The sequence below is a fragment of the Dermacentor variabilis genome, chromosome 4 (genome assembly GCF_050947875.1).
Source record: "Dermacentor variabilis isolate Ectoservices chromosome 4, ASM5094787v1, whole genome shotgun sequence".
Classification (NCBI taxonomy): Eukaryota; Metazoa; Arthropoda; class Arachnida; order Ixodida; family Ixodidae; genus Dermacentor; species Dermacentor variabilis.
Window position 1 is genome coordinate 117380048 of NC_134571.1, and position 19182 is coordinate 117399229.

At 44.4% G+C, this 19182-nt stretch overlaps 1 protein-coding gene and 1 long non-coding RNA gene across 3 annotated transcripts in view; one reads left to right on the top strand and one right to left on the bottom strand.

The window, feature by feature from the left end:
* LOC142579665 (uncharacterized) overlaps positions 1 to 19182 on the bottom strand; it is a 238284-nt gene that overhangs the window by 98004 nt on the left and 121098 nt on the right. The gene's annotated exons all lie outside the window — the stretch shown is intronic.
* Positions 17380 to 19006, top strand: LOC142577903 (uncharacterized). 2 transcript variants are annotated; one of them, XR_012827099.1, is made up of 3 exons: positions 17380 to 17854; positions 18000 to 18092; positions 18929 to 19006. It is a non-coding gene; the product is annotated as an uncharacterized LOC142577903 (long non-coding RNA). The 2 variants fall into 2 exon arrangements; XR_012827100.1 differs by having other exon boundaries at positions 18000 to 18087; positions 18929 to 19000.

A 19182-nucleotide genomic window follows, 5' to 3' on the forward strand; every position in this document is an offset into this window, starting at 1 on the left:
CTGCATTCTCCCATGCATACCGGAGTTCAAGGAGCACGTGATGCAAATGTCACGGGCCCGCCTTCATTTTTTTTTTCTCATCTCTTTCTTGCTGCGCGGTGCACTTCTGCTGACGGCGTCGCGCATGAGCGGTCGCGTCTGTTTCGCGCAGCTCGGAAAATCGCGCTCTGCGCACGAGAACACCTGACTAGAAGTATGAGCCATTGCTACGCGAATACTAAGGAAGACACACGCGGATCACGGAGCATGATCGCAAGCTCGAACGTTGTAGAAAATGACATAGTTTCGTTGTCCGCGTGCGACTGCAGGACGTAGGAACATGCAGACGAAACGGAAGTACAGCCTCCCTTACAGCGGTGTAAAGTAAAACAAGAACGCACTCACTTTCGGTTAGTGTGTTTTATTATTTCTCTAAACTTTATTTCGTCTATTCAAGCAACAGATTGCACAAATAACAGATGTTGTCTTCAATAATTCTCGAAGTCACGTGTCACTACGAGCGACGTCACAGCAGTGCGGTGTACGTAGGCGTACTTGTACAATTACGTCCGCTCTCCGACTGGAAGCATGGCGCCCCCGAGGAGAAGTGCAGATGGCATTCGGTTTGAAATTTGAGCTCTTTCCGCGCCGCGTAGCGATGTAATACTTAGCAGTCACGATCGTTAGCATGCATAGTATGCACGGCGCTTTTTGGCTCAAAATGGCCAGACCTGGTGAGGGGCCCTTTAAGGGCTCAAATCGCTGCAGGCATATCCGAAAAAGCTCAGAAGGCCTGCCAGTACACTAATTAGGCATATTGGAGCTCGTACTGTGAATGGAGATGTCGGGTGCACGCATATATAATTAAGCAATGCATACTGTGACCCATGGCAATTGCCCTCTCACGACACTTGTTAGGCGTCACCGCAATACTTTCGCGTATGCTCCACTACGTAACATGGCTGTAATGAGGCGAAGCTGACTTTCAAAAACCGTATTTTTCAATGTTTTGTGCTTTTAGAGCTTCGAAACAAATCGCGAGGTCCACGAAGGCGGAGTGGGTGCCGTTGCTAACAACGGCGAATTCTTTCAATGTAAAACACGGCACAGAACGGCAAGACGCCTGATAGCGAACGTCGAAGCAGTTAAGCCCAGCGTTACCACGGTGGTGCCTACCGTTGCCAGCAGATCCGCCTGCGAGAGCGCCGGTTTGAGGCATCATCATCATCGTCGTCGTCGTCGTCGTCGTCGTCGTCGTCGTCGTCGTCGTCGTCGTCGTCGTCGTCGTCGTCGTCATCATCATCATCATCATCATCATCATCATCATCATCATCATCATCATCATCAGACTATTTATGTCCACTTCAGGACGAAGGCATCTCCCAGCAATCTCCAATTAGCCCTGTCGTGCACCAACCGATTCCGAGTAGCATCCGCAAATTTCCCAGTTTTGTCGCACCACCTAGTCTTCTGCCGCCCTCTAGTGCGCTTCCCTTCTCTTGGTACCCTCACCCTGATGGTCCAATGGTTATCTAATCTGCGCATTACATGACCTGTCCAGTGCCATTTTTTTCCTCCTAATGTCTATTAGAATATCATCTATACCCGTTTGCTCTATGGTTTAAGCCACTCTCTTTCTGGTTCTTAAAGTTATGCCTAGCATTCTTCGTTCTATCGCTCTTTGTGCGGTCCCTAACTTATTCTCAAGCTTCTTTGTCAGCCTCCAAGTCTCTGCCGCATGTGTCAACACCGGTAAAATGCACTGATTGTATGCCTTCCTTTTCAATGATAACGGTAAGCTCTCACTCATGAGCTAACGATGTCTGCCGTATGCGACCCAACCATTCTTATTCTTTTGTGAATTTCCTTCTCATGGTCAGGGTTCCCTATAATTAGTTGACCTAGGTAAACATACTTCTTCGCAGATTCCAGAGGCTGACTTGCGATCTTAAAACCTTGTTTCCTTGCCTGGTTATTTATCATTATCTTTATCTTCGGCATATTAATAATCAACCCCACTCTAACGCTCTTCCTGTTTAGGTTCTCAATCATTCGTTGTAACTCATCCGCAGTGTTACAGAATAGAACAATGTCATCGGAAAACACAAGACTGCTGAGGTATTCATCACCAATCCTTGCTCCTAAACCTTCTCAGCTTAATAGCTTGAATACTTATCCAAGCACGCGGTGAAGAGCATTGGAGAGATTGTGTCTCCTTGTCTGACCCTTTTCTTTATAGACGAGAAGAAAGGGGGTTAACCGAGGGCCCGATTTTCATTAGTCATATCATGAGAAGCCAACAAACACAGACACCAAGCACAGCATAGGGGAAATTACTTGTGCTGAATAAAGGAAATAAAGAAACGATCAGTCAGTGGAAATTAAAGTGGATGAAAAAACAACTTGCCGCAGGTGGGAGCCGAACCCGCAACCTTCGCATTTCGCGTGCGATGCTCTACCAATTGAGCTACCGCAGCGGCGTTTCCCCATCCACTTTCTTGGGTATTTATGTGTACTAGTAGAACACATAAATACCCCCAACCCACAACCTTCGAACCCACAACCTTCGCGAAATGCGATGGTTGTGGGTTCTGCTCCCACCTGCGGCAAGTTGTTTTTTCATCCACTTTAATTTCCACTAATTGATCGTTTCTTTATTTCCTTTATTCAGCACAAGTAATTTCCCCTATGTTGTCCTTGGTGTCAGTGTTTGTTGGCTTCTCACGATATGACTAATAAAGATCGGGCCCCTCCGTTAACCCCATTTCTTCTCGTTTATTACATAACGAGGGTCTCGAATCCGGCAAAACTGATGCCTTCAGGTAGCATATGTGGGTTTATTGACCAGTTGCCTTCAGCCAAAAAAGATCACGTTCTCGTGACGCCTGCGGCAAAAGCGACGTTCCACGTTCGCCGCCAAGATCTATGAGTGGTGGCACTGGCTAACACTCCCAGGGTTCTACTAGTACACATAAATACCCAACAAAGTGGATGGGGAAACGCCGCCGCGGTAGCTCAATTGGTAGAGCATCGCACGCGAAATGCGAAGGTTGTGGGTTCGGCTTCCACCTGCGGTAACTTGTTTTTTCATCCACTTTAATTTCTACTAATTGATCGTTTCTTTATTTCCTTTATTCAGCACAAGTACTTTCCCCTATGTTGTCCTTGGAGTCAGTGTTTGCTGCCTTTTCTTTATAGGTATCTTCCTAATTTTCTTGCGTAGAATTAAGGTGGCTGTGGAATCTTTGTGGTCTGTACTCTTTGATTACGCAATGCCTCTATGACTGCTGGTATCTCTACTGAATTAAACGCTTTTTCGTGATCTATGAAAGCCATATAGAGAGGCTTATTGTAATCTGCGGATTTCTCGATAACCTGATTAATGACATGGATGTGATCCATTGTAGAGTATCCTTTCCTGAAGCGATCCTGTTCCCTTGGTTGACTAACGTCCAATGTCGCCCTTATTCTATTGGAGATTATTTTGGTAAATATTTTATATAATGCTGGGAGTAAGCTGACGGGTCTATGTTTCTTTCAGTTCTTTAACGTCTCCCTTTTTGGGGATTAGTATAATGTTTGCATTCTTCCAGTTTACTGGGACCCATGCAGTCGATAGACACTTCGTATTGAGAGCAGCCAGTTTTCCTAGCATTATGTCTACTCCTTCTTTGATTAAATATACTGTTATTCCATCCTCACCTGCCACTTTCTCCAGTTTCTTGCCATGTAAGGCCCTTCTGACCTTATCCCTAGTTATAGGAAGAGTTTCTGTATGCCGTTCATTATTGTTTCGAATAGAGTACTCCTAACTCCTCTTGATACTCTACAGGTCAGTATAGAATTATTCAGCTGCTTTTACTATGTCTACGAGATTTCTGATATTACCCTGCTTATATTTTAGTGCATACATCTTGGTTTGTACTATGCCAAGTTTCCTTCTCACTGATTTTAGGCTGCGTCCATTTTTTTACGGCTTGTTCAGTCTTTCCCACGTTATAATTTCGTATATCACTTATTCTCGCTTTGTTGATCAGTTTTGGCACTTCCGCGAATGCTATCTTTTCTCTTGAGATGGACGATTTATTTATTTCTTAAAAAATTAAATTATGGGGTTTTACGTGCCAAAACCACTTTCTGATTATGAGGCACGCCGTAGTGGAGGACTCCGGAAATTTCGACCACCTGGAGTTGTTTAACGTGCACCTAAATCTAAGTCCACGGGTGTTTTCGCATTTCGCCCCCATCGAAATGCGGCCACCGTGGCCTTATTTGTTTCTTGTTTCTTTATTATGCCCTTTGTTACTTGGGTGAGCTTGGCTACTGGTTGCCTGGTGCCTTGCCTCCCACTTCAATTGCTTCCTCTGAAGCCAGCATCGTTACGGTTTCATTCATTACATCTATGCCAACATGCCACCTATGCCATCTCTCAGTTCTAAGGCTGCATATTTGCTTGTAAGTACAAGCCTAAATTTGTCTGCCATTGAATTACCCTTACTGCCTCTAAGTTAACCAGTTTTTCTTAACCAATTTTACACTTTTTCTGTTCAAACTAAAGATTCTAGCCTTCACTAACCTATGATCACTGCACTTTACCCTGCCTATCACTTCCATATCCTGCACTATGCTAGGATAGGCAGAATGCATGAAATCAATTTCATGTAATCAAAATGGCGGTGATGGTGGTGGCTTTGATGAATGGTGTTTCGGACCGGCGGTCACGGGAAATAGTCTGAAAACTAGGACGGCGAAGGGTTCTCGCGTCCGAAATTTCTGACGTTTTTCTACGTTGACTCTAAGGGGGACTTGGTGGCGCCGCGAAGCCGTCAGAATTATCAGGCGTCAGGAAAGTGTGCCGTTGACGGCACACTGACAGCTACTCCAGCGGATAACGTGGCGTCAAAAGGGATTCGTTCCGATTCCTCTCTGTTACTCGAGCCAGCATTACCACGGCTTTCGCTCCCTTTCAACAAAATTACTGCTCATTTTCCCTGAGAGAAACACAAATTCCCCGAGTTTTCCCTGAGTATTTCCAGACTATTCGAAATCGTTGAGAATTTGTGGTTATCCCGGTTAGTAGACACCCTGCTAGAACTGCGCTGTACTCAGTGCTGGTGTAGTAATTAGGAGTTCGCAATAACAACAGTACACCGTACTGTATACGGTCAAACCTCGTTAATACCGTATTTACTTGCATAATGATCGCACTTGCGTAATTATCGCACCACTGAGTTTTGTCGTCAAAATTCGATTTTTTTTCTTTCCCGTGTAGTGATCGCACCCCGAACTTGCCGCAGTGATATGTCGTGTGCCAAGTCTAGCTAATGATGATCGCGTTTACCATCTGTCGAATGCTGTCAAATGCTACGCGAACGACTCTTCAATACCTATCAAGCGGTCTGCACGCACTAAACATTCTTAAGCAGATGCCCCATTTCATTCTTTTCATCACTTTCCGCACTTCCATGAAGAAAAAAAAAGCTACAACCAAACTTGCCTTGGCTTTATTATTAGTAGGCTTTATTAAGGTTGTGGTCAACAACAGCAAGAACAACAAATAAGTGCCTTTCGATTCTTCTCATCTGCACTCCTGGGCGCACAACAAATCACGAGCGGCAACGATAGTAGAAACGTTTACATTCATACGTTAGAAGCGTACCTTATCCATACACCGATATTTGTAACGCAGCTAAGAGGTTCGCCCAGCCTTAGCGGAAACGTGCCTTATTAGGATACTAGTGAAGACAAATGCCACAGTTTCCGCAACATGCCCGCCATGTGTTTCTATGTCACTGGCAGCTAAGCGCGCCCATCTCCGTTTAGCTGTCCCCTCAAAGTGGGTATGGCTGCGTTATTGCCGCAAACTTACCGATATTAACGATATTATTCATTACTGATACGGAATAAACTGTTTCAATGCAGCTAATGTACTCTCGAGATGAAAAAAAAAATCTCGTTCGGTGCCTTCGGCTTGCCTCGCCGGCTACAATTCTTGTTTTGGTGTCCCACACTTACCGCGGCAGCCGCCTGTTTGTTCGTACAGCGGCAGCCGTCTGTTTGTTATTCATCCCGCGCAAACGCGGGATGAAAAAAGATTTGTTCTTTTCGCGGGAAATTTATCCCGCGTAATGATCGCACCCCTGAAGTTGCGTTGATTTGTTTGACAAAAAATGTGTCATCATTATACGAGTAAATACGGTATGTACCTGCTTTATATGTAATTGCAATTTAAACGTAGTCTCGCAGATTCCCCCACCCAGACCCATTGAACCCCATGTGTTGGCTGACCGCTTAAGCCGTAGTCGCTCAGTGCCTACCAAATGGTTAGTGCATACTACTTTCTTTCTTGTTCTCTACGCACAGACACAAAATCGGCAAAATTTCATTTGCAGAGACATTCGATTCTCGAGCTGCGACACGCCGATGACAGCCGCCAGCGATAGTGACGTTAAAACATGGCCACTATGATTTATTTTTTGCTTTTGGAGCTGTTGCCCATTGCAGCGCAGAAATGCACGGCCTTCGAGACTGGCTTCCTGTAACACGAAGAAGCTGCCGGTAAGGCTGCGAATTCGCTGTCGGCGTCGAACCCTATCTAATTCGATTCAAGTAGTAACTGCGGGGAAAAACATTTATATTTTAAATGCGTAGGCATTTCTATGCTTGCCCAATCAGAATAATGTCCCTCCCTTCCATCAATTGAGGACCGCTTTCAAGATAAGTATTTTCAAGCTGCCTGTCGCTTCAACGTCAACAAGGAGGCGAGAACACAGCGCTCGCGAAGCTCTCGGCTCAAGCCACTACCTGCGCCTTTCGCAAATCGCTTTCAATACGTGGACACGCACGTTTCTCTTTAGCGCGCATCGGCGGAAATCAAGCGCAGAGGGCTCTTAGTAGTCAGCACTCTCTGTCTGCATCGCAGATCGTTACCAACATAGGGCCCGCGCGGTCATGCGCGGGCCCTATACGCATTCACCACTGGTGTACGTTTGATCACGGTCCATACTGGCTCGATGCGGATGGATAAGTCGCTAATGAGCGATAACGGCTTATAATGATCAGAAAATCATCAGCGCACTGCCACATGCAGTACTTTGCTTGCGTCATCAATGCACCTTGCGCGGCCGTCCGCACCAGTTCGTGTCGTCGCAGCGCAGTCGTTTGTTTGCACTGGCCTGATGAAGTTTCATAACATTGATAATGACACCGGGCTGTGTGGAGATGATGAAGTGGCACAACGCTTACGCATACTTAGACAACTGCCTGTTAAGTTCCCGCATGAATTTTTCTTCTTCATTCAGCCAGTGTGTTTGCGGTTGTAGCATCGTCGTGGTGTCTAGCGGTCTTCGCTGCAGCGTGTCGTGTTGATGTTATGAAGACGTACTGTACACGTTGTTATATCCGCGGAATTCTCGGATAGCGGCACTGTTGCTACCGTCTCACCTTGCCGATCTTCAGCGAAAGTGATGACAACAACGACGCTGTGAAAGTGGACGATGGCCCTTCGTTATCTGACGCAGACCGTGCTTAGAGGAATATACGTTCCTCACCCTTGTCTGAAGTTTGCACGCCCCCTCCTCAGTCCACTTTCCCCCGAAGGTTTTTTTTAATGACTTTTGTCAGGCGACTTGCACGTGCCGTTGTTGCTATCACCTACACTATAGTTGTCATTATTGATGCAGTAATGCATGCCCCGTTGTTAGGCGAATTTTCTATGCGTATATATAAAGAATGTAATTTTTTTCCACTTCTTTTTGACAGCGCATGCTCGAGCAATAAGGTCCCTGATGGTTTGAAAATACATTTAGTAGCAAGTGAGTGTCTTTCCTTTCCACGTCTCCTTTTACCGCAACGCGTCTGCGCTCCCCTTTGCAAAAAGTCGACTCTAATGGAACTTTATGCCGCAGCATATGATGTGACCGGCGTCGAACGTAGCTTCGCCTTACATTTACACACCTTTCCGTCTCTTTAGCAAGAGAGAAAGCATTGTTCGCAGCGAAACTAGAGGACCTGACGTGCTTTGCTGCTCGAGAAGGAGACGCTTGCGAGATCGACTTATAACGCCCCCTCCATTTCTCCAAGTCTCGAGCCATTTTGGCTTACGGTCGCGCCACCTATAATCGCTGCTTGCCTTCTCAGGTCTCCTCCCCCCTCTATTATTTGGGAAGTTCCTCTTATCCTCTCTCTCCTTCTTCTCCACTCTACAGTTCTATGTGCGTCCCCTCTAGCCTCGCACGTACGTTAGCAGAAAGGGAAGCGCTGCAGTTTCTGGAAGGCTCCTGAGGGGAGTCACAGACAATTACTGCTGTCAAGCAGCTAAGGTGCCTACGGCCAGGGAGCTCCAGAGGCCATTGTGCACATTCGACGCGGTGGAGAGAAAACGAGTTTCTCCCGTCGCCTTTCCTCCTGACTCGCTAACCTGTCGCTCTTGAGCGCAGACGCTCTGAACCACTGCCCGAGGCGGTGTGCGCGACAGCAGCAGCCACAGCAGCTGGAGCAGTGGGAAAGTCGAAGGAAGAGGCCAAGAAAGCTTCGGTTTAAAAAAGCATACAAGTTCATCAAAGCCCTGATTGCAATTATTTCATACCACCTTGCAATGTCTCTTCCCATCTGAAGAAAATGTGCGGCTATTATTAAAAAATATATAATTTTTCGCAAGTTTGACGACTCTTTGAAACGCGCTTCAGCAGCCCTCAAAGAAATTTTGGTTATATACTGGAAATTGTTACATGCCCTCTAAGGAGTGTTCTAGTGCAATAATTATCCACGTTGGTTAATTCATAGTAGAGATAGAATTATTTTAAGTGCCGCGAACCCATAATCTCCGCATTCGAGCGTCACAGACAACATAGATACTCTGTCCACGTGACCCCCTCTAGCCTTCGCATGCGAAATTTGTTCCCTGCAACCTACCACACAGTAGCCCGAGGAGAGCGTGACGAATAAGTCACGGGCCCCACCTTCCTTTTCTTTTTTTTGTGCATCAGTGACGGTCTCGCGCGTGAGCTATTTTCTTTGTCTCGTTTCACTCAGCGGAAGACTTGCGCGCTCTGCGACACCTTATTAGCGGTATATAAGTAAGTCGGATTATAGGTCGGTATATAAGTAAGTCGGATTATCAGTCGGTATATAAGTAAGTCGGATTATCAGTCGGTATATAAGTAAGTCGGATTTAATCGCTCATACAGACACGCGGGCACAGTAGTAGAGCAGCAGCTTCCAGATTTATTTTATGCGGTATAAGTCAGCGCCACAGTCACGAGCACAGAGGTAGACGCGAGAAGATGAAAAAGGACGGCGCTGGAACACGGGAGAAAATGACAAGGAAACAAGCTGACAAAACGGAAGTAGATCTCTCTTGCTGCGGAACAATGTAAAACAAAAACACGCAGACCTTCGGTTTGTATGTTTTATTATTTATGTAAACTTTAATTCGTCTCTTGAAGCAACAGATTAAACAAATAACTGATGTTACCTTAATTAAACTCGAGTACACATGTGACTGTGAGTGACGTCATAGCACTTCCATATATGTAGGCGCACAGCACCCGCGAGAAGAAGGACAAACGGCGTTTCGCTAGGAATTTAAGCTGCTTACGCGGAGCGAAGGGAACAGACACGGTCATTAGCGCGCATTGTATCCACTGAGATTGTGCGCTCAAAATGGCCACACCTGGTGAGGGACCCTTCAACGAGGCCTTCAATATCAGTTTTCTTGCTATAAACGTGATGTGCGGCAAGCAAAACAAATTGCCTGTCACATAGGAAATAAGCTCCGGACTCGGTTTTCCGTGTGACGAAAAGTCCGGTGGCACGAGAAATTATCGTATGTCATCCCCCACGACAAGTTCACCTTTCTGAGAAGTTTTCCTATGGGGAGCTGACCTATGACGGATGGCCGCTTGACAATGGGCCTAGGTCCGTAGGTGCCAGTGCGAGGCGAAGACTGACTCATTACACAATCGCATTGTAGGTGAGGCGTCCCAAATGATCTACACCAAAGCCTGCTGCATGTCAAAAGAAGTTGAAATACTTGAACACTTTCGCAAATGCAAGCAATGAAACAAACATTCACCTTCGTGACAAGGCGAAAAAAAAAAGAAAAGAAGCCGCGCACTCGCAAATTTGATAGCTGGGCCGTTCTGGCCTGGAGTTGCAAGCATGAAATACATTTTTTAGACGGCAACGAGTGAGAGCCGCAGCAGGCCCCGAGCGTTGTGCGCTACGAAAGCAGTTTCTACTTTTATGCGTGCATCACACGTGTGCTAATTGTCGTGCATGTTCGTTGAGTCTTGCGTGTCATTTCAGTTATCATCGCTTTCACGGGGAATATATAACATGCTGTGGGCCTTCCGCCAGGTATATATTAACCTCTCCAATTTAATTCAAGAGCGCTCTCTATCTCTTTTCGCTAACCTCAATAGCCCAATAATTAGAGTCTCTTTTAAAGTGATGGATATCTCCAACATCTTGGGCGTTATTGTTGGCTGCGCCGTTGGCAGAGCCTCTGTGCAGAGCATTGCCTGCGGACGTTTTTCGAAAGAAACGTGTAAAACCAGCGTGTGTCCTGTGCTCGTCTTTTTCACGTGTTTCACCGCAGGACAGCCACATCAGTGAAACTTCCATGCTCACAGAGGTTCGTTTTATACACACCAACGGCTTTTTTTTCGTAGCTGCTAAACACTTATTGAATTGTAGCAAATCATGTGCATTCGTCGAGCCTGCCTCGGTCGATCAGTGCAGCGCAAAGCGACTGAACTAACACGATAGAGAGAAAGAGTAAACTGGGCAGTTACACATTCACCGCACTAGATTACTTTTTACCCGTCGCGGTAGCTTTGCAGCACGAGGTCGAGGGGTCGAATCGTGGCTGCGGCGGCCGCATTGTGATGCGGGCGAAATGGAAGAACTCCCAGGTACCGTGAATTGGGTAGACGCAGAAGAAGGAGAAATGGTCAGAATAATCGGGAGTCGCCCCCTCTCCCCAATACGATGCGCCTCAGAAAAGCCCAGAAATTCATTTAGATGTTGCTTTTGAACGAGTGGGCGAAAAATTCGGACATCATCATTTGCCGGCCGGCAGTTCATGGACGCCGTGGCTGGGGGCGATATAGTTTCTTTCGCCGAGTGTTTCTTTTCAAAATGGCTTCCCGTTGTCCGTATTATACCGCGTTACCCAGATACGCTATCGAATGGTGTATAGGAATGAACGTGCGATGCCGAGCAAGTGTTAACGTACCAGTCTGTGTGGAATGTAATGACGAAGAACGAGATGAGGAAATGTTTATTTCCTGAAGACAAGGACACTCGGAACCAGTAAATCTCCGCCACATTGCTCGGGAATAAATTTGGGCCTATGTCGTCGACGAAAGTAAAATTACTCTAGCAGGCGCGTCGCGACCAGCTCCCTCCTCCCCCCCCTCCCCCCCTTTTTTTTTTGCCGGCCGGTTTCTGAAGAAAGCGCTTGATAAGGCAAGGGCTGCATGAGCAACTGAACGTGACTGGCGCCTGACCTTTTCGTTTTTAATCGCGTGGTTTCTCATACCATATATTTCGGTTGAAAAAATGCGTGCCGGCGTTCATCGAGAAGGAGCAGTGTAAGTGGCCTGTGGGGTTTATGATCAATAAATCATTTCAATTCAATTTACTTACCATAAATTTTCCCAGAAGGAGTTATGGGTAAAAACCGGAGTCAACCGCTTGCATTCGGACCACTGTTCCAATCAACCGGTCGTACATTCTGTGGGTGGGTCTGTCCGTATATCCGCACAAGTCTGAGCACTTTTTCTCTCGTGGTCTTTAAGGCTTCGAACGCAGAAACAGCAGGTGGTCAGTATCCGCCACAGACGGCCGGCGAGGGCTCACTTGCATACGTAGGTTGTGCATCCATGTTCGCGTCATCCATTGTCAGGCAAGACAGATATCCTACACCGACACGAGGACAGAGAGCGTTCCCGACATCTTGACACTGCGTGCGCTAAGTCGCAACACCTCTGCCTTTATCACAGTTTCTTTTAGCAATTTGACTCTATACCAATTATATGATAATTCCAATTATAGCAATGATTCTATTTCAATTATATTGCTTATTTCGATCCGCCTGCATTATCACCACGATCGGCCAGTCTTCGGCGGTGTAGATGATAAGAAAGTCACAGAATTGAGTTAAAGGCAAAACACTTCAAGACAAAAGACACTTCAAGACACTTCAAGACAAAAAAAAAAAAAAGGGAGTTCAATTGTTGACAGAGTTGATGCCGCGATGCTGTACAAGTGATGTTCAACCATCACTTGCACAGTCGAGAGTCGTGCTAGTCTCAAATTTCTTCTGTCTCGATTCGAGGTCACCATGATGAAATTGCGGACTTTCCCGAACTTCGGAAGAGCGGCTCCAAAAAATTTGCGTGAGAGGTCTCCGCATACGCCTAGGAGTTCCGCGCGCGACTTGTAGCTGCCTTTCTACTACAGAGATTCGCGAATCACCGCTCACAGTTCGGAGAACTTCAGAAACAGCTCTCTCCTGTTTTTTTTCCGCAGCCCGAGCATGAAAAGTCACCCATTGCCTTGAAACATGATGAAAAGGGAGAAAATTCGCACCCATAAATGAATACAAAGCTATCTCTAAATCCTTCCGAAAAATGAGTTTTGCAAATCGGATGTACAATACCCTTTATTGATGCTTACGCTCCCAAAAGTGGTGTTGGCAATATGGATGGTATACTTTCGAAACAAGACACGTTCACTAATGTTACTCAACAAGTAGCACTGTGACAAATATGTATACGGGATGATCATATTTAGGTTTTCCGGATTTTTCTTTAAACGCCTGTCGCAGTTGACATCGTTGTAGTCCTTGAGCTGGATTACTCAGAGAGGCGGACATAGTTGCTGCTGAAAGCGAAACACATATTCAGCTAATTAAAAAATCACGAGTTAGCGTATTAACAACTTACCGGCATATAGTTGCAATTTGCGGATTGTAGCAAGGCGTACCCATTTGGAATACATTTCTGGAATGACACCAGTTTTGAGATTTGCGCCTTCAAGCTCGCAGTGAGAATTCACTGTTGTCGACTTTTTAACGAAACGCACTTTAACGCGTTGAGCAATAGAGCAACTCGAACGCGCATGTATTTTGTCCCACGAAACGAGCGTACAAAGCGTATCTTAGTCGGAAACTTCAACTTAACGGGATTGATAGGGGAATTCTGAGAATTTGTAGAGACGAGCACAGTAGTTGTGAAATGCTTCTCAATCTTATGTTTAGCTTTTCTTTAACCCAGCTTGTTAGGGAGCCAAAGCGTATACAAGGGCAAGCAAGCTCCATTCTTGATCTCGCTTTCGTTTCCAAGACACTAAACCCTGATATCAGTATCAAAAATGGAATGTCAGACCATAAAATGCTTTTACTTACTTTTGATAACTTCAGTTTCAGTCCCAAACAAATCACGAGTAAATCTCGTATGTCTGTCAAATATTACAGCAGAGCGGATGGTGTCAGTGTTATTGATTAAATTGAAATAACGCTGGATAGTCTTTTACAGTCGGAATTTGAATACGCGAATGACCTATGGTTGAAGCTGAAACGAATAGTATAGCGTATTGTGAAGAAAAATTTATCCCATAAATAAAAAAGCGAGTAAAGAGGAAGACACCTTGGATTACACGCAGCAATATCCACCTCAAAAGAAGGTTACAACGAATAGTCAGAGCAGAAATTTTTTCAGCAAGAAGCTTTTTCTTCACAAATACGCCGACCAATTTTATGACACACGAGCCAAGAAAGTTCTGGCATTACCTGGCAAAACCGGTGGCTTCGATCGACTAAATGGAAATAGAAGGAGCCGTTATAGATTACGCAAACTGCCTGTATCGCGAACGCCTTTAATCACTATTTCATATCTGTGTTCACCCGTGCTCCTGCCTCAGAATTCAATCAACCGGAATACCATTCCCGCATGCCTGACCTTACCATAGCAGAATGCGGCATTCTTAACTTACTGCTCGATGAAAAGAAATCGCTGAGCCCGACGGTTTACCCAATGCTTTCTTAAAGCGATACGCGCAACAACTGTCTCCTCTTCTTAAAAAATGTTGTCCTTATCCATGGAAACAGCATCCGTACCCGCCGACTGGCTTTGCGCAAAAGTGGTCCCAGTTGTTTGCAGGGGCCTTTGATTCTGTCCCACGTTGTAAATTATTGAGAAGCGTAATATTATTGGTAGTAATTCAAACGTAGTTTCCTGGATTGCAGCTTACCTCTCTGGCCATACTCAATACGTCGAAATAAAAGATGCGAAATCCAATAACCTAGACGTTTGCTCTGGTGTTCCACAGGGATGAGTATTAGCAACTACACATTTTTTATCGATATAAATGACATTTTTTCCTGTGTCACTCCAAATGTTGTACTGAGATTATTCGCAGACGACTGCGCGGTGTACACTGCGGGTCGTTCGCAAGATGGCCAAAATAAATTGCACTTAACGCTGACTAACATTGATTCCTGGTGTAAATTTTGGGATATGAAAATTAATGTAAGAAAAACGTCGTCTGTCACCATAACAAGGAACCATCTTTTATCAGGATTTGCTGTAACGCGCAATGATGAAGTAAAATACTTGGGGGTAACATTTACTGAAAAGTTGAGTTGGGAATCCCACATAGATAATGTATGTTCAAAAGCATACTGACACTTTGGATTCGTTCGACGAAAATTGTCAGCTGCACCCCCGCAAGTAAAACTAAAGGCCTATAAGACTCTAGTAAGACCCATTTTTACTATACCCAGGTAGAAAGACCCAGGTAGTAATCAAGAAGGTCCCATAGGGGAACCTCAAGAGAGCACCGCCGCCGATAACAGAAAAATATGTAAAACAAGAAAGAGAGCTCGCCATGCAATACGCTACATAAACAGACAGGGCGGCAGAAGAAAGGAAAAGTGGGAAGAGATTGAGGACCAGTTAAATAAACAGCAAATAGAGGTGTATTTGGTTACAGAAACACACCTTACCCTTATAAAAATGAACGTTAACATTCTTTAGAACTCCTACCAACTTTCTATTAACTTTATTGACAGTCTATTAACATTTACATTCTAGTAACATTTGTTCATACACAGTCAAAAGACTTCCTTCTTACTTTTGTATAAAGAATATTTTCAATACACCGTTAACAGACTTTCTTCTTACTTTTGTATAAAGAATGTTTTAAATACACCGTTAAAAGACCTCCTTCTTACTTTTGTATAAAGAATATTTTCAATACACTGTTAACAGACTTTCTTCTTACTTTTGTATAAAGAATGTTTTAAATACCTTGTTAATAGACTTCCTTCTTACTTTTGTATAAAGAATATATATAATACACTGTTAACAGACTTTCTTCTTACTTTTGTATAAAGAATGTTTTAAATACACTGTTAATAGACTTCCTTCTTACTTTTGTATAAAGAATATATATAATACACCGTAAAAGACTTCCTTCTTACTTTTGCACATAGAATATTTTAAGGTCCCCATCAACATGTATTTTTCTAACTTTTATCTTTATAACCACTTCAGTACTGCGTCAGAAGGCTCGTTACTTTTGTGTAAAGAATGTTGTACTATACATCATCGAACTATATTTTTTTGTTTGAAGGACATGTATCCTCAGTACGTCCACAGCTCGTACTGTTTGCCAAAAAATATTTAGGATGGGAAGTAACTTGAGAGTTCTTGATAAATTTTTCTAACACACATTATATGACATACTCAGGAGTCAAGCTCTTTGTTTTAAATCATAGTCCCAATCCAAGTCGGTAGCCAATTGTTGACGGAGTGCTCCTAAAATGTTTAAAGAAATATGTTCGTAAGTTGTTAGAACTAATCTTTTAGAGGATCTACTGGACTACGTGAGCGTGCGGTGACGTCAGCACACTCCGAGAAAATTTGCTTGCGCTACACCACCTGACCGGTGTGATAGCGGACTACTGTGCAGGCCGCACACCAGTTGCAGAGCTTTATCCCGACCTTGGGGCTGGTTAATTAAAGGCCGATTTACGCTTGAGCCGTGACGCGTGCGGTCGTGCAGAAAACTGTGCATTTCGCCCGCTGGTTCACACATTTTGGCATACACTGGGCTCGCACATGCAGTGTAAGCCGAAGTGTGTGTACCAGTCTACGAAATGTGCAAATTTTCACCCGATCACATGCGTGCGGGCAGGCGGGTGGTGTGGTGTAAGGCTCGAGCGCAAATTTGCCCTTACCACGCACTGCTATTGCAATGCCACCAATTAGCTTTGCAACGAGATAATTCGGTCAGTGCAATCTGCAATATAAATAGTACGCCCTAAGATGGAACGTGTAAGCATAGTAGCGTCATGATATTTGTTAAAAAGAAGAAAAAGAGCCGAAACTCAGGGTAACACGGCGCTGGAACGTTGCCGCTCAAATGTCCAAAAGGCTGCAAAATACAACTACTGCTGAGTGAGAGCGGGTATTGACCTGAGAAGCGCACAGGTCGAATAGAAAGAAAAGCTGAACTCTGTGCAAGCAACACTTTTCTGTGAAAAAATAATTAAATTACCATTACAGTATAAAAAATTTAGCTTTCTACGCGTTCCTATTCGCACGCTTTCGTCCCTGCCTCCTACCGACGGCTTCTGCACATTAAAGGAAATAGGACCTTGCATCAAAGTGAAGGCAAAGTAACTATGTCAACTGATGTGCTTTATGGCGATGGTAGCTTGCTGTGTGTGAAAACAGATCGAAAAGAAATAATTATGCACTCTTAACATTCAGTGATCTTGCTTCACAACACTGCGACAAAATTTTGAGCTCCGACAAGGGGTCATCATGACATCCGTAATAATGGCATTCCGTATACCAACAGCCAGGATATCAAAGGCCATGCTCTTGCCGTGCTTCGGGCGTCTGAAAACTGCTGACGTCATAGCCGCCACGCTTCGGACATGTATTTGACTATAAAAATAGTACTACAATGTGCTTCACCGCTGGGCGCCAGTGAGCAATGTTTTGTCTTTGAAAGCAGCAAGTGCTAAAGGATGCTTTTGCGCAAAATAGAATATCCACATAATTTACCCAATATGATTTTATTTTTCTATGTATACTACATTTCGAGAAAAAAGTCGGTTTTCAGAGCAATAATTGTTTCGAAAGATAAAACTATACAGCCCCTAATGCGCAACAAAATTGAGCCGGCTGCCTTCTCAGTTTTTTTTTTTTTTTTCGACCTCGGCCATGAGGTGCATTCCTCCCTCTTAGTGCAGTTCCCAGAAAGGGGTGCGTACACAAAGGCCGGCCACAGCTTTCACCAAGAGGCGAGGAATGTCTAAGTGTGAGTCAACCATCGCAAGGTAGCGGGGAAGGGGGGTGGGGGGCATGTTTCGGCTTAAAGAGGGGCTTTAGTTCCGCGGCGGTCAAGGCGAAGCAGGTGGATGGAAAGAATGTCACATGCCTCCCCGCGCATGCGCACAAATTTGACAGTTGGCCGAGTCGAGGCAAAGAGGGAGACCATCGCAATCGCCATCAGTTCCTTTGCGACGCCAGCATGGTACGGTCGCAGCGATGTAGGTGTTTCGTGGCGTATTGTAGCAGCAATCTAGCTGTTTTTGCTGCTATTTATGCTTATGCTGTGTTGTAGCTAATTCATCGATGCAAGCCAACCAGCAAGGTGTTTGCGAAGCCCACGGTGCTTTCTTCGTTCCGTGATGTGAGCGTTTCTGGAACTGCTCTGCCAGCTGCGATGCAGTGTCGTGTGAAGTGATTTAATATTGGCACTGTCCGTGTTTTAAACTCCACAAATAGCGAACAGCTGTTCCTCAAGACTGCTATGCGCCGAAGTTTTCTCTATCTCCAAATTATAATAAAAGGTATGTTCTTTTCCATCATTTTTCATAAACATATTATTTTGATGTTATTTTATTTCAGTTTCTAATGCCGCATTTTGGCAGGTTATTATAGCGCGAACTGTAACGACGTGAAATGTTCTAAGAACGATTTTCTTACCTTCTTCAGCTGCCCCGCGTCATGGGGTTCGCTTGAAGTTGCTATAAACACGAAGCGTACAAATACTTCGTTTTCACAGCGTTCGCAATGACCTAAGGTCTGGTAAATATTGTCTGATCATGAACTCATTCTTTGCTCTTTCCTACTCTGGCTGCACAGGATGAGAAACAGTAAAATATCGAGCGTATAGCTTCACGGTTCACAATTACATATTTTTCAGCGAACCGGTTCACAATGACATAGGTTGCACTGGATAGACAAGTGCGAATGTGAAAGAAAAGCATTCGCACCTGTTTAACCACTGCAACCTATGTCATTCTGAACCGGTATTTTTTGACACTGATAATTTGTTTTCGAGTAAAAATAAACGAACATGTCAAATTACAGAAGCGTTCCGTATAATAAGACGTGCTTAAAAATGCATCCGTCAGCCATTGCTTGCTATCACTGACAAAGCATTTGTATTCTTGTATACTGCTTGAAGCTCTGTAATCTGCTTATATAAAAATGGATGACACGTTTTGCACATGCTCGGTGCAGCTAGCTGGCGCTGTTACTTTCATTCCTTCCAAAAATAACCAGCTTTGAGTAAGCGCTCGCGTGACCACCTTCTCTGCGTCCGTGTCTATTGTGCGTGCTACAAATTTCACCATGAATAAACCATGTAATTAACTTTTTTAGTGAGTAACTCATTTATGCAGTTAAATGGTAGAGGAACCCATTTAGTACACTTTCCTAATTTTAATAACACGTAGTAAATACAACGCAGCAAAGGATATGCATTGAATAATGTGTCCCATCCTTGCCATCTCCTCTGCAAGTAAACAGGGATGACGGTTACAATTTTATCATTCATGTGAACCTTAAAAAGCTGTTCTATGTATGTGATATGCTAACCTGAACATGATGTTAACACTGACCATCTTGTTTCTGTGCAGGGTTGGTTCATTCTGCAAGCATTCTGAGACATCAGCTTGCATAATCGATGCTTGCTAGAGATTAGGCGACAGCTGCCATGCGGTAATCTACTAAGTCATTATTCATTTATTTTTTCTTTTAATTTCTCTACTACTTCTCTCACAATTCTGTGTAAATATTTTTGTGTGAATAAACTTCTTTCAGTGCAAACTTGCATTTGTTTTCCATTTACGTGCACCTTCTAGGGTGCATACTGCCTTTTACCAACATGTTC